The 16,454-nt window shown below is 31.1% G+C and overlaps 1 protein-coding gene across 3 annotated transcripts in view; it reads left to right on the top strand.

Annotated features, from left to right (window-relative positions):
• The window catches only part of LOC108764139 (uncharacterized), a 267,965-nt gene that overhangs the window by 82,868 nt on the left and 168,643 nt on the right, over positions 1-16,454 (top strand). For all 3 annotated transcript variants that reach the window (XM_018512209.1, XM_018512211.1, XM_018512210.1), the window contains exon 3: positions 13,392-13,469. The gene's annotated coding sequence lies outside the window, so the exon portion shown is untranslated. The remainder of the gene's footprint in view (positions 1-13,391; positions 13,470-16,454) is intronic.

Genomic DNA, 16,454 nt, shown 5'->3' with positions numbered 1-16,454 from the left:
TATGTATAAATGTAATAATATAAATGATTGAATTAAATTTTTTTGTTTAGTTTTCATTTGCGTATTAAATCTATCATGGTATAAGTATTTATCGATTTTTACATCAAGCTTTTATGCACATATAAATAGGATATTTATTTTTTTTTTAAACAAATGCAATTCCCCATTTTTACAGTCTATGTAGAGTTGATAGCTTTGCTACACGTGAGCAAGGGTTCGCACTCAATTACTCGCTACAGCAATAAAGCTTTATTGTTCTCGCGTCGGCATCGGTCCGGCATCGATGGCGGGTGCCTCGCACGTTGAAAAATTTGCGCGATTAATTCTCGTAGTTATTGTTCTCCCGTTTAGCAGGATTTCGGTAGTGGTTTCCGTTTCGTAACAATTGGCGATTCGGAGACTATGATCACTATGCTTGCTGCGTGTGCTTTAAAATCCTATCAGATTTATAACGCGAATTCCAATAGAACCGCGATACCTAACTTAAATGCGGGACTACTTAAATACTTTCCTAACAAGTTGATATTTATACATATAGTGCACAGCATTAATGGCAAGTTGTGAAAAATTAAAAATAAAAGGAATTGACATATGTGTTTTAATTTAAATTTAAACCAAGCAAATATGTACAAATGAATGTACAGTTTCAATGAGTGCTAACGGTGTTGCTGTATTGGATCGAGCTTAAGACAAAACGGTTTTTGCGTTCAGAAGTTAAACTTTCTCAGGTAAATCCGACTACTGTCGTTTAAATAAGTTGGTGTTAATTGTTTAACGAGTTTTTACATTCAGGATGTAATCAAATTTACTCCTCAAGTCTACATTTGTAATTTTAATTAATTGTCGTGAACTTGTTTTATATATATAGTTTTCTGAGAGCTTTTTAAAAGTAATTATACTATATTTTATCATGTTATTATTTTGATTATTAAATATTTAAACAATTAGCAGTTCCAGAATTCTCTTTCTATTCTTTTATATTCCCGGTTTAAAATTTTTTTAAATATTGATTTTTACAGTTTCAAAAATTTTAGCTTTCTTTAGAGGCGCGTTAAATGAATTTTTGCACAGAAATATTTTATATGTCACCGATGAGCCTGTTGATCAATGTATATGTATATACGCATATGGACATACGTAATCGCATATACTCGGACTCAACAGCATGAGCACATACGTGTTATGTATGTAGAACAGTGAACTGGTTGCAGGTTTACTTCGAAAGCGACTGTTTGACATAGAGTGGATTAACATGGAATTAGATACACACGTTACGGCTCGGGAAGTGTGTATAGACATTTCTGAAGTCCACCCACTTTGTCTCTTCCTGTCCCCTTTCCGCTGTCCCTTCGATGCGCCGCCGTTACTAATTCGGTAACCAATGAAATGTTGTTTACGTTGTATCGGAAATAGTACGAGCGATATGGGGTAATGGTCATGTGTTATACGGTATCGAATTGATTCCTGTAGCGATTGCTACATGACTCTGTGTAATTGATTTGACCGGACCGGGCACGAGCGTGAGGCCGCGGCTAGCTTCGATAGATACCGATAAGATATTAGTCAGGTTACTGTAATTGTGCAGTTGGTCGAGTCAATCAAAATGCGATTATGCGCCGTCTTGTCTCTCCTAATACATATATGAAACAATACGCTTGTTTCCTGGCATCGCCGTGGATAATTAATCTAGATGGTCAAGTTCCCTGCTATCGATACGCTAGAATCACTTACCCCTAGTTTGCAAAAATGTTTGATGAATTTAACGTATGATTGTAAGTGATTATACATTTCGAATGATTTCGATTAGTATTAAGGAATTAATGTACAAATTATAAATGTCATAATGGACAAGACAGAAATATCGCTATTATGGAAAAACCAAAACACGTTTCAAAATTCATTTATCTGTTCAAGTTCGTGTTAAAGAATAATAAAATCTTGAAGAATAGGAACTTTTTAATAATAACACAAATTTTGAAATAATAAAAATATATATTACATGTATATGTAATTAAAATACGAGTAGTTAATTAATATTTTAATTTGACTCTGTCAATTGATTAAGATCTGAGAAACGTTTTTATTATATTTTTGTTGCATACTAATTGCGTAAAAAAAAATAGTGTTTCTAATTGTCATTAATTTCTCTCCTTTTCTCTAATTTTCTTTGTGATTATTATGAAAGACTAAATAGATTAAAACACATAAACATAAAAAAAAATAGAAGAAATGTAATTATTTTTTAAATAAACGCATTGTTTATATTCACAATACATTCTGTAATAATTAATTCTTCAATTTTAGCACAATGATTATACTCGATAGTAATTGAAACGTTATGTAATCTATTTTTATTGATTGACAGTTTTAAAGGTCGATGCTAATACATGGAACAATAATAATCTATTTTTCTGTTGCAATCGGATCTGCATTGAAGGTTATTCAAATCAATAGTGTATTATTTTTTTACGTTTTAATGATCTCGTCTGGCTTGCTTTTTTTGGTACATTAATGAGATCAATATTACAAGAAATGATATAGAATTCTCGTCTTCCGATTTTTATCAATTTTTATTGTTTAGTCCAACATTTCTTGTTTTACACTCGAGTGATTTTAATTAATTTAACAACCTTTAATCATATCGAGGAGATGTGTGAGAGAGAATAGCTTACAGAAATGTTTCTGCGGCTGACGTGCAACAGAGAACTAAGCGTAACGAGTATTGTTCGTCCGCTTGAGAAACAATAGGTACCCTATTTCATTCATCCGTCTACAATTACACGAAATTAATGGAAATGAAAATCGGAATCCGGTAGCGCGGTAACATAATGAATGCCGTTATACATATTAGGACACATTCGCTCTTGTATTGTCGGCAATTCGCATGTTAATACGCTATGCGACCTTTATTATTTATGACATCCGGGAACAAGAATGTATATATACGAAAAAAACTAGTTGCCTTGTAATGTTGTGTATAATATTGCAATAATACTTATGACTTTATGTTACTAAATTCTGTTTTCATCTAAATCTAGTACGCAAATATCAACTTGAATACGCTTTAACTATTTACACAGATATCTAGTATTTTCTCTATAATCGATAGTAGCATGTTTTGGACATATATTCAAAATTAATTTGATCAAAAATTTGATCAGCCTGTTTATCCACAATAAATTTTCTGATAACGATTGCCATGTTCGAGGGAATTAAAAATCGATTACAAGTTTGAGATGGAGAATTCGAAGGAAATTTATAAACTTTGACTTGAAATCCGATTTGTCATGAAAAGACTTATGATTTTTATCAGATGAAATCTTGGATATTTTTTGTGAAATAGAAATGCAAAAAACGAACAGTCAAGCACAAGTTTATTCAAGCTGCGTTAGTATAGAAATATGTGTTTGTGTCGAATTTGGCTGTAGTAATATACTTTATAAATTGACGTATGTTCAATGTTCACATGTGTTAATGTTTAACAATAATTGTTAATATATGTCAACAGGTATTAATAAATATTTAATTAAATATTTTTTATCAAGATTTTGATTAAAATTAATATTAGAAGATTTTATGTTCTTGTTAGGTCAATACTTCGCTCAAAAAGTTAAATTACACAACAAATTATACAAATTAATTTAAATTATACAAAAGTATAGAAAACTTGTAATTAGAGAAACGTTTCAAGCGATATACTTCAATACTAGTGTTAGTAAAAAAACTTTAATTATTTAACAAAATGTTCAACTAAATTTATTTCATTAAGTCTATTTTATTTAAGTAACATTTTGATTATTTTTATTTTAATAACTTGTGTTTACAGAAACAACAAAATTATTTTTGAAATATTTTTTGTACAGCTGTTTACATGATTATGATATTTATTAATTAAAATACGTATGATGTGACCAATTTAATTATTTAATGGAAAGGAGGGAGTTGTGGATTTTTTGTTTTAATAAAATAATAACTCACAATCATTGGATATTTATGTGATATAACTATTTTTTATACTAACTTGGCTAGAAAGCGTTATCAATTATGTTATAGGTAGAAGTTTATCCGGCATACACAGAAAGAACGTAATTTACAAAAAATTGAAGAGGGAAAAAGAATGCGGTGAAATAGGAGGAGGGATATAGAATACCATCAACTAGTACATAGTAGGTATAACTTTACAGTGTGTTTACACGTTGGATACATGCACTACATATTTCGTTACGAAATTTAATTCAATTATATCATTTGATAGCCACATTCAAGACCTCGAAGCTAGAATGAAGTTACAAAATTAATACTAACATACTTCTCAAAAACGTATAACCTGTCTGCTATGTAACCAACTTGTAAAATTGAAATGCAGCTTTTACGGCAACGCAGTAAACATTAATAACCAGTGGCCATGTTATATAAAGTCTAAGTAGATTGTGAAGAAGTAATTTTGACAATTGCTCCCAGAATGTAACGTCAACACTGTACAAAATATCGTGATATTACATGATCTTCCACCTGTTCCATAACCGCTCCTTTTCTTCTAATATCGTCTGTAAAAATATTCATTATCAGCTAACATATTGTACTTTAATATTTTTTGTTATTCATTTTTATTATTTGTAATATAGGTATCGTTGTTACAACAATATAAACGAGATAAAGTTTTTAAAAAATGCGTTAACAAGAAGAATCAGATAAAACATTTTTTATATAAGAACATATATAAATATAATAAACATATACATATAAACATATATAATCGAGCCTATAATCAGTTTATTCTAATAGTATGGTTTATATGACAATATCTCTTGATCGTGAAATCGGGTACCACCAATCCCGAATTGCTTGCGGTGATGGGACAGTGGTTGGTCATCTCCAGATTTGATCTCTGGTGTCTACGTCCCCACGGGAGACACGTCAAAGCTGTCGAACATAGATCGGCAAACATGCGGATTCGGGGCGTCCACGCATTGTGGTGACGCTAGGAACGGTTCAAAGCCCATGGCTGACCTGCTGACATCCTTGGTATATGCCGTCAACGGCCTTCTGCGATCAACCAAATCGATTGCCTTTGTCAAGTTGAATAGACAGAAAGTTTAGATTACATTGAATTACTTTACTGTTTAAATTCGATTAAGATGAGTACGGGAAGGTATAATGAATTCCATGATAAAATTATAAAACTATAATTTACTTTAACATCTTTTATGTTTGTTTAGACAAGAAGTGTTAATCTTCGATTAACGCTCGTCATCTATTCTGGGGACTTGATTCCTTATTTTAATAAACCTTCTATGATAAACGTACTTCTGAAATAATTTTGCGAATTGCGTTACAGGTAACAGAGCAAAATAAAACAGAACAGAATTTATTAATTTTTAAATTAATTTTAATGTCTCTTTATGAATATATGGTGTGTAGATCTATGAAGAATGTATATATAAATCTATTAAAATTAGATTATGTCTATTACATAAATGTATATGAATCTATTGCGATTGTATGTCAGTATACTAAGTGTCAATGAGTTAGTTTAAAAAATCTAAAGAATGTAGGAATATAATGTTGACTTGTTAAATTGATTTGTTTATTTTTATCTTAATCAGAGTATATTACAAAAATTCACACGTTTTTTATCGATTTTCTAACATATCATAGCATGTAACGATCAAAATTTTCCTTACTCTATTTTAATAATTTAATAAAGCTATCCATACAAGAGAGCGGATTATATAAATATTTTAGTTAGTTTCTTGCGTAATTCCATATTCATTCGGTGTGGTCAAGAGAAACTTGAATCAAGCATAAATGGAATCTCGGAGGTATCGTTGCTCTACAAATTGTCAAGCGTATCACATGTGAATATCATTAAATATTAGGTACGAAATATTTACGAGTTCAATGAAGCTTATACGTGAACGAAAGTCAAAACTGCAACACACTTTTTGCGCATTATATACATGCACACGCGCGCGCGCGTTATTCTAATTATTCTTTGCCGTTATTCTTAGTTCTCTTTTCCACTTTGTTAAGAATCCTGCCCCCCCCCCCCCCCCACTTAACCAAATCTTAATGAATAAATTATATAATAATGCGCTATTTATGCGCTCTCATAATTCCCCCAAAAAAAATGTTTGCGCTCATCTCGTTTAACTAAAAACAAAATTTGGTGTGGAAGGACTGAGTAGACAGCCCCCCTCCCCTCTCCACATGTGTTAATAACAATCGATTTGGAAAATCAAATACACAGGGTTTATGCGCTATTTATGTACTTTCGTATTCATATAGTTTCAATTTTTGCGTTGCAATTCTTAAGGAACTTCCCTCTTGGAGCAAACAGTCATATTCATTTCTAAGTCATTTAAAATTGCAAAATTACGGTATCTAACTATACAAAATATATCTTCGATTTATGCGCTACTATTTCCAAACAATTTCGATTTTTGCGCTGCAACTCTTAAGGGACTTCCCTCTTGGAGCAAACAGTAATATTTATATCTAAGTCATTATAAAAATTGTGAAAATACATGCTTTAATTGTGCAAAGTATATTTTTGATTTATGCGCTATAAATTCCAAGCAATTGTGTTTCTATTAAAAAATCAGAGATGATAATGTAAAAAGATTTTGAAGAAGATAGTGTATAAATAAAAAATAGCGCATAAATAAAAAATATACTTTGCACAATTAAAGCATGTATTTTCACAATTTTTAATGATTTAGATACGAATATTGCTGTTTTCTCCAAGAAGGAAGTCTCTTAAGGGTTGTAGCGCAAAAATCGAAATTGCTTGGAAATAGTAGCATATAAATCGAAAATATATTTTGCAATTTTAAATGACTTAGGGATGAATATGACTGTTTGCTTCAAGAGGGAAGTCCCTTAAGGGATGCAGCGCAAAAATTGAAACTATGTGAATATGAAAGCGCATAAATAGCGCATAAATCTTGTATATTTGATTTTCCAAATTGGTTGTTTTTAACACGTGATTAATGGCCTACTCAGCTCCCACACCAAATTTTAGCTAAACGAAATGAGCGCAAACATTTTTTTGCGGATTTTGAGAGCGCATAAATAGCGCATTATTATATAATTTATTCATTAAGTTTTGGTTAAGTGGGGGGAGAGAGGGGGAGGGCAGCTAGGCAGACATACATTAAAAATCCCGTTATTTTATCTCAAGCTCGTCATATGTTGTTAAATGGGAAAGTTCGTAAACTAGAGCAATTTGTCGTTAAAAATACACACATGATACTGATAATTTGTTTAGTCGCTCTAACCTTGGTAATCTAAACAATATTACTCTACAAGTATTTCCGTTTTCTCGTTTATAGCCGATTTTCGACAAAAGTGCTCTTGATGGTGGAACGCCCAGGCTCTTACGTGGTTAAAGTGCTCTAAGATGGAGTGCTCGTTAAACAAAACGAAACGAAGCATCAATCGATTTCCCTCGGATCTATTTACACTTCTACTTGATTTTTAAACGGCTTTTCGGATGAAGATTGTTTTTCAATAAATAGTACCTCTTTCTATTATTACGTTATTACATTACTCTGTAGATAGCACTCCGGAATTTGTTAAACAGTGATGTCATCCTATCATCTATCGACGCTGACGTCAACACATTGATCGAGTGTTAGCTTTAGTAAAATCATAGCAAATTTATCGAGCAGCAAATTGACAAAATGATTCGCGTGCTTAGACTGTTCTTTCTTGGCAAGCCGTGAGATTGGGATAGCGATCAGAGGAAATGGAGGTATTGACCGTTCGTGCGCATCGCGAATATCGCCGCCGGGACATTGTATTTGGATACAAACCAAAGGCACCGCTTATAATGTCCGCCCGCATAACCCGCGTAATCTCCCTTTCGGTTTACAAACGTTATTCCACGAACGAAATATCGTTCTTTTTCACGTTTTCCACCCCTGCGGCATGTCTTGCCGCGCACCAAGGGATGTACAAAAGCCATTTGTCGGCGTCGATGTGTGCGGGTACGAGTGTATACGTATCTAACGTGTGTGCACGTGCGCATCTACCGACTTCACGAACGGAGTTCTTGTATAACTCCGGCTTGCCGGAACTTTAATAGGAATTCTCGTAGAAACGATCGATCGCAAGCAATCGTCCGCCACACCGTTTGAGGAGTAACTCCAGTTTTCAATTATTACAAACGTCATCAGATCGAGTTTCAATTATTGTAAACGTCAATGTTCTTATTGAAACGCGCGCGACGATATCGCAGTGCAACGTAATAAAATTGTGGGAAAAGAATTCTAGGTGATGATGCAGATATAGAATTGCCTCGTGATTTTTTATGATTTTGTACTCTCGGTTTGATGCGAAATCTATCGTCAGAATCTCTGAAATAATCCAATTGGTTCTCTATATTATCACTGTTACTGCACCCGTTTTTATGAACTGATTATCATTATTATTAACGTAGTTTATCGGAAGTGATCTGTCCTAAGGGAGCTATTTCCTCTGCGACTATCTTTTTTTTTCTGGCCTCCGTTGACTAGCTGCTCCACCACTGCCGACGAGTGAGTGGCGAGAAATATTATCGGCGACGCCCATTAAATATCGAGCCCGTTAAAACGCCACCCATCCCGGATAAACGCTCGGCGCCAGAGCGACAATAAATCCGCGGCCCACCGAGCTCTTGCATGCTATTGAATATCACGCGAGCTAGATTTCGTGGGAACCCCTGATGTTGTTGAGCTACGGATTTTGGCGCGACGCTTCTGCTCGTTATATGCTGCAATTAATTATGATAAGCAGTAGCGACGATTAATAGTCGCCGCTCTTTCGAGAAGAGGCAGTAATTACTTCTACGCGGCAGTTACCGGTGATAACTCAGTAACAACGCTAACATAAACGTGCGATGTGCAAATTGCGACCTTCCTCTCTTTGAAATATGAAAAGAATAATCTGAAATTTTTCTAGGTATTGTAGGAAACAGGCTTTTATAGAAAATTTCTTTCAAATTTATGAGAGAGAAAAGAACAATAAAAGAACAAAGGAACGTTTCGAATTAACTGAGTTTATTTTCTGGCCTTCACTGAATAACTGGTAACTGCTCCATCGCCTATGAGTGAGTGACGAGAAATATTATCTGTATTTTATGAATTATATTGTATAATCATACATTTTTGTTTACTGAAATTGTGGAATTAAGAAAGTCGTAAATTATATATATACGAAAGAGAAATATTTCAAACAGCGTGGACATAAAATATTTTAAAGACTTCTTTTTAGACATCATATCATAAGAAATAGATTGTTATGAATCTTATCCAAATAGTATCATGTCCAAAATCGGAATGTGAGACGTTTTAAAGACACGTGTCTTTAAAAGACGTACGTCTTATGTTCCGATTTGGAACATAGCGTTATTTGAATAAGATTTAGAATAACCTTCTTTTAGATATAAATCAGTCTTCTTTTATAAGACATTTTTCTCTTTAAAAGCAGTTTTTTAAGTTCCCCTTGTCTTTAATATTTTAATTCATTTATGATCTTTCGAGAAGTTTAATAATTCTGCTTTCTATTCTCTAAATTTGAACCAGTAGATAATCACTGATATCAGTGCCAAGTATGTCACTGGTAATCAATGAGTGAAATGTGAAATTCCTAACCTAGCTAATCTTTGTTGTGTGATCTAATTAATCTTATTTTAGTGCATAAATTCAATGAATATAGTATTAGAAGATTGAAATTAACATATAAATATCAATATTAGAATATATAATTCTCAAACTTCCTTTCTTTTTTAATTGAACTTCACTGATTATCCAGTGCCAAATACGTCACTGGGTGATTAGTGAATAGTGGCATACTTGGCACTGATATCAGTGATTATCCACTGATTCAGATTTAGAGAGATATAACTCTTGAATAAAAATTTCAACACACGTATAAAATAGATATTGAGTAAGACATTCGGAAAGTTCACGTAGAATATGTAGTTCATCATTCATTAACTTTTAACCAATGTTAGTTACAGATTTATTTTTAAAAAGTAATTGAGAAACAATTTTAAAAAATGATTGAATGTGAATTCTTAACTATGAAAGAGTCTGATGAGTGAAAAATTTATTATTACATTGTACGAAGGCAATGAATCTTCATCTTTCGAAATACGGAAATATTTAACAAAATCGGAAAAATACATATTCCACGGATGACGTGGTAATTAATTTCTGAAATTAAAACGTGATATTTTCTCGCGCGTTATTGCTTCTCGCGTATTCCTTGATATGTCTAAAACGAATTTTATTTGGCACGAAGAATTTATAACTCTCTTTATGTGCACCATTATATCCAATAGTGAAGGGGTTGAGTATTTTACGGAAACATCTCGATGTGCTATTATATAGATACTTCGCGAATTATGATGCCGCGTAACGATGGTTTATTTTACCATTTAATTAATTTATATGCATATAAATGTATGTGCATAGTGTACATGTACTTCATATATTGTATATAAAGAGTAATTTGATGAGTTATATAAACAAGGTGCAACTTGAATAGTTTCCTGTTGTTAAAAGGATTTTAATTTTACGCTATAGTTTTTGATTATATTAGTTTTATTTTTACTCGCTAAAAAAATCAAAACATGGTAAAGATAGGAAAAACAATTGAAATTTAACGCAAAAATTATTTTTTATAATTGTATAAAATTTATTCAAACAGAAATAGTCATAAACAAAGATTTTGTTTGCGATATTTAATTAAAGTATAATTTCTTTTGCATGTATGAAAAGTATCTATTATAACTATTTTTAGAAAAAGAGAGTAATGTTGGAAATAATTAGAAACTTTTAAAGTACATAAAATGTAAGAAATCTTTCCATCATATTTTTCTTTAAGACAGTTGTAAGGAAATGCAGAAAAGAGAATAAAAAGATTTTTAAACTTTTCTTGCGGTTCCACTGATAATGAAAGATGCTGCTAGCTCTTTATAGCAGTTTGCAGCGCTCTTCAATTAGGACGAGTCCACTCTATTTTTTTTATTTCACGTGTCATCTTTCGTAATTAATGAGAGACTGAAAAAAACTATTGTAAGTTACACTTATAATAAAATGAGTTAAAGCTAATGAAATGAAAATTGTTCTAGTAAAATAGAAGTTATCTATTTATTTTTGCCAAAAACCGTGTAAGAAAGTATAGTATTTGTTGAATATACGATGTTGCAAATCAGTGCAGGTTATTTATTGCAAATATTTGTTTGAAATATTTTATGTATTTTCCTCTAGAACTTCGTGTGACGTAAGTTTATATCTCATTCACGATGTAACGTTTATTTTTAATTTGTATAAGTTGCGTTAATTAATCGGTCGCTGTTTATAAAATAAAAAATATTCAAATAAAAGGATAAATAATAATTTCGTTCGTTGTGCATAATATACCCTTTTTTGTCATTGAGATTTTCAAATGATAATAACTTCTATATATCCATAAAATTGTCCTTTCAAGTAATTCGTGAATGGCGTGCGCGAGATCTTGCCTGATAGATATAGAAGAGATAATTCCGTTTCTCACTTTTCGCAGAACATATTTGACCCTTGACACTAGATAAACCTTAACTCTGTACCGTTATGTAAGGGCTTCAATTAAATCCAACACGAGATACCACGATCCATCGTATCTAGCGCGTCCGGTGCGAAATTGTAACGGTTGTGCTGTAAGCCAATGAGTGTCTACCAGATAACAGTCTAGATTCCTTCAGTGTAGTATAGCTTTATATACGCCTATTACACGTTTACGTTCCTTTTATGCTGACGTGACGTGTGGAGGGTCAATTTCTATATATCTCACTTGACAATTGAGATTTTATCTACGCATTAAAGAGTAAGGATTTCCGACGTAATCTTACAGAATGATAAATTAGAATGGTTTCATTCCTTGGTCCGTTCTTGCCGTTCTTGGTTTATTTATCCTTTGTATAATGCATTCTATTAAAATATTTATTACATTTAATGATTTTGATAAATGATATTATTATTTTGAAGTTTGAAATACATTTTGATGTACAAATTATACATCACATTAAAGGACTACTTAAATCAAGTCGAATGGTGTATTGTTTATCTTGAGAAAACATCAGGAATATAAGAAAAATCGTGATGAAAGATAATAAATTGAATGTTATTACATTTATAAATGAAAAATTGCTACATAAGATATAGAAACGCCGAGAATAGCAACAAGAACTATAGTACTGTTACTTAATACGTATAACTTGGAGGAAATTTTCAAGCAATTGACGAATGACAAAGTTCAATATAAAATGATCGTTTCATTTCGAATTCCAGGTTGAATAACGAATATACGCTTATTAAGTTATTCTACGTGTTTAAATACTAAAGATAATTTTTATTGCTTAATTACCGAAGTTTATTAACTTATTTAACAATTTTTTTAATTTATCGTATTTGATATTTTCTGCTATGTTATCGATGTTTCTTCATAATAAGCGATACTTGACTTCGCTTAAGTAGTTCTTTATAATAATACAGAATTTGTATACCTTAGAACTCCATTATGTCGAAAAACAGCAGACACTTAACATCCTTCTTTATGATCAAATATTGATTGGTAAATGAATTAAAAATCTACACTGAGAAAAATGTCCATTCAAAAAGTAAAAAACAGATGTTTTCGATTGATTTTGATCGGATTTATAAGACTATCCAATCAAATTAATTTTAGGACTATCCGATCAAATTTATCGGATAGTCCTAAAATTTGATTGGATAGTCTTATAAATCCGATCAAAATCAATCGGAAGTATCTGTTTGTTACTTTTCGAACGGATAAAGCTCGGAAATTTTTCTCAGTGTAGTATTGTCGTAATGACGCTACATACATATATGTACTTAATGATACAGAGCTAGCAATACAACTATACGTTTAAAAATAATATATTATTAATATATTATTAATGTAGGTATTTATGTATAAGAATACATGCTACTATAGATAACAAATTATAGAGCGCTTCAGTAATTTTATATAATAAATAAGAAACTAAATTATTGAAATTTCATGTTGAAATTTTATTATATTAAAACATTAATATAAAACATATTAGCAATGTAAAAAATACCATTCGGGTATTAATATTAGACGGTTATATATGTACCATACCGATTATAGATATCGGTCTCTTGTGTGATACGTCAAAGACTATAATTGAGATTTTATCGACGCACCAAACGGCGCCAACTTTTGGCGCAACACGTGCCAAAGTTTGCACGGTGCAGCAAGGCAAACCCCAATGGCCTTCTAATCGAACAATGATCAAACGACGTGTCTAATAATCGCGATCACAAATTACGTCTTAATATGAGCAGGTATTTCATTCCTGATCAATGTTTATGTTGCAGACAAAGCAGCCGCCTCAATTTCTGTGCCAAGAAGCGCGATGACTGCCAGAAATTCTTGGAGACAACGACGTCCAGTTGGTGAGTTGTTTTGCATCTTAGCACGTATATTTTAAATTGCAAATCTAACATTATATAAGAATTCTTGAGCATTGCTGCAAACAGATTTTTAATTTTTCTAATAAGCTTTTACATTATTGATTTTGCAACGAATATATCCAATTTTCATTTAAATATTTATTGTCTTATTCTACAATTTGTCAGATATTTTTCTCGAATAGAATACTGATCCTGTAATAAATTTTGAACAAAAGTTTTCTTAGAAAAGTTGTATCGGAAATCATGTAATTAATTTTAGAAGTCAAATAATTTATAATAATAATTATATCTCCGTTGAAATAAAATTTGTTTGAATTAAAAAACACATTTTAATATTAAATGAGTTTATATTTTAATAAAAAATGAGTTTATACATAACAACAGAAATTTTAAAAGTTAATTATCTAAATTTAATCATGTGAAAAATAATTAAATTTTATGTAATTTTAAATATAATTTTCAATGCTTTTGCATTTCATTGATTTCCAAAATTTTCTGTATATTAGAAAAAGTTTTAATTGAGACTTTCCTACAATTTTCAACGAATTTTAATCTTTTCATATTGTCAATATGTAAGTTACTCTAATAAATGCATTAGACAGTAAATAATTCTACATATAAAGTTAGTATTGAAATAGCAGATTAAATATTATTCTTTGACTGGAAGTTGTGAAGTTTTACGGTGCAAAAGCGCGGTTGGCGACGAAACTGAGATTAATTTCTACTAACGCGCTCGATGAAAACCCTGTCGATACTTGCGGAATTTCTCGTGTTGTGGAAACGGCAGTGCATCTTCATCCTGCCGTTGCGCGGTACGCATTAGCAAGTTTTTCGACGATGCGGTGCGGTGGCGCGATAAATCATAGTCGAGACTCCAGATGAGAGACGGATGAAAAATGATGTTCTGGCAAACGAACGCGTTACCGTGGTCCGAGCAATCCTGAAATCGTGCTTCGGCTAAGAACTTGTTCGCACAAAAGCGAGCAGAGTGTTGCTTCCAATCTTATATGAATCTATTTTTGTGTTTCCTGAGATTTTTATCTCATCTAAAGGCAAATAATTAATTATTTTGAGGAAAGAGAACTATATATTGAAGTTAATTAAAAGTTTTTTGCTTTAATAATAATGACAAAAATTTTATCAAATATTACACTATTACGGTATCACAGATTGCGTGGAATTGTCGATATGGTAACTATCGACAACCGTTGATTGGCAGCAGATGTATGGGTCTAAGCCGCCTAGAGCTCCGAGATTTGAATGCTACAGATTGTGCGTTCGCAATCCACATTGCGCTTGAGGTATTAACAGGGTATTTAGTCAAGGATATGCATGAAGTGAGAATAATCTTATACGTATTAAAGTTCATCGTAAACATCTGCATAAACATAAAACTAATATTGATTTTAAAACGTTTATATGACAGAGGAAGAAAAAGACAGAATATATCTATTTTTTCTTAATTTATATATACATATGTATGTACATATATGTAAATACATATTATTTAAGAAAATTTCTAAAAAAAATTTACATACTTATTTACGTGTAGCAATTATGAAATAGTCTCTCTCTCTTTCTTTATTTTTCTAATAAAATTTTTATGTACTGACTGTCATGCGACATATAATGATTACAATCAAATATATTAAATTAGCTTTAAAAGATTTTGAGTAATACCTTTTATTTTTTCACATATGTTTAAATAGGTTTCATTATATTGCAAAATCATAGATGGTGCTGATTATTTTTGTATATTCCGTGATAAGAGAAGTATTGAACGTTAAATGTGATATATTTTACATGAAAAAATATATAATTCAAATTCTGTTATTGAAATTATTCCTGTTTGCTATAATTAAATATATTTTCTACGATATTTAGAACGTATAAAACTAAGTCATGCACATAATGAAATAGTATCACATAGGTATTATTTATACTGCACCTGTGAGATATTTAGAGTAGAACAAGAAAACCTACTTCGAAAATAGTTTGCTGAATTAATTTTTCGCAAAGTATCCTGTATATTAATTACGGTGAAAAATATGCGTGCTTCTCGTATTACCTACATATAGTTAACAGTTTAAATAATGAGTGATTATCTTGTAATGTGTTTTAATATTGAAATAATTACCTGATCAATGGAAATATAAAATGTTATACGCACATATCTCACGATTTTGTCTCGTATTCTAATTTATAATTTATATCTGAATTATTTTATTATAAAAATAAAAGATTTAACGTGATCAAATCATATAAAAAATTTATTTATATTATAATAAACATTTTTCTCTGCGAGATAAAATGTTCATAATTTTTTTTATAAATTTGAATTTACATTTTTCTCCGTGGTGTAATAAAACTTGCTCTATACATGTAATACATTTTTAGATATTTTGTTAAATAGAGAAAATATTTTGCATAATTTGATAATTTTCAGTGCAAGTTAAGTTTATCTAATCAATGTAATCTAAAATGTAACGGTAAAATGATTAAAATAATTTTATTTAAGGCTATTTTACATATATTTATTGTTAGCAACGTATAAAAGCGGATTTTTGTAGACATAGAGGAAGGTCACCGATACCGACATACCACTTTGTTTTTAGACAATATTTCTTAAACAAAAGGTAAAAATACAACTTCGAAAACATAAATACAAAGTAAAAAGTATCTTCTATCAGATAGTATAAGCAATTTTTATAATACTGTTTGCAATTTTGCAATAATTAAGTTATGCAAAAATGAGCGTTACAAAATGGGCTCACTGAGAGAAAGGATTTTGTTAATTTAGCAAGCCACCAGTACCTTTAACCGGTGATCGGTAAATATGTAACAACAAAAATTATATTGTTGTGATTGTTGCTAGTCTGCTATACCAACCAATTATTAGTAACAGAAACAAACTATATAGAATCTAACCTATCTTTTGGATAGACTTTAGCTCGTTTACATAGAATT

The sequence above is a fragment of the Trachymyrmex cornetzi genome, unplaced genomic scaffold, assembly GCF_001594075.2.
Source record: "Trachymyrmex cornetzi isolate Tcor2-1 unplaced genomic scaffold, Tcor1.1 scaffold396, whole genome shotgun sequence".
Taxonomy (NCBI): Eukaryota; Metazoa; Arthropoda; class Insecta; order Hymenoptera; family Formicidae; genus Trachymyrmex; species Trachymyrmex cornetzi.
Note: the sequence above shows the minus strand (reverse complement) of the source record. Positions and strands in the feature narration are given on the sequence as shown.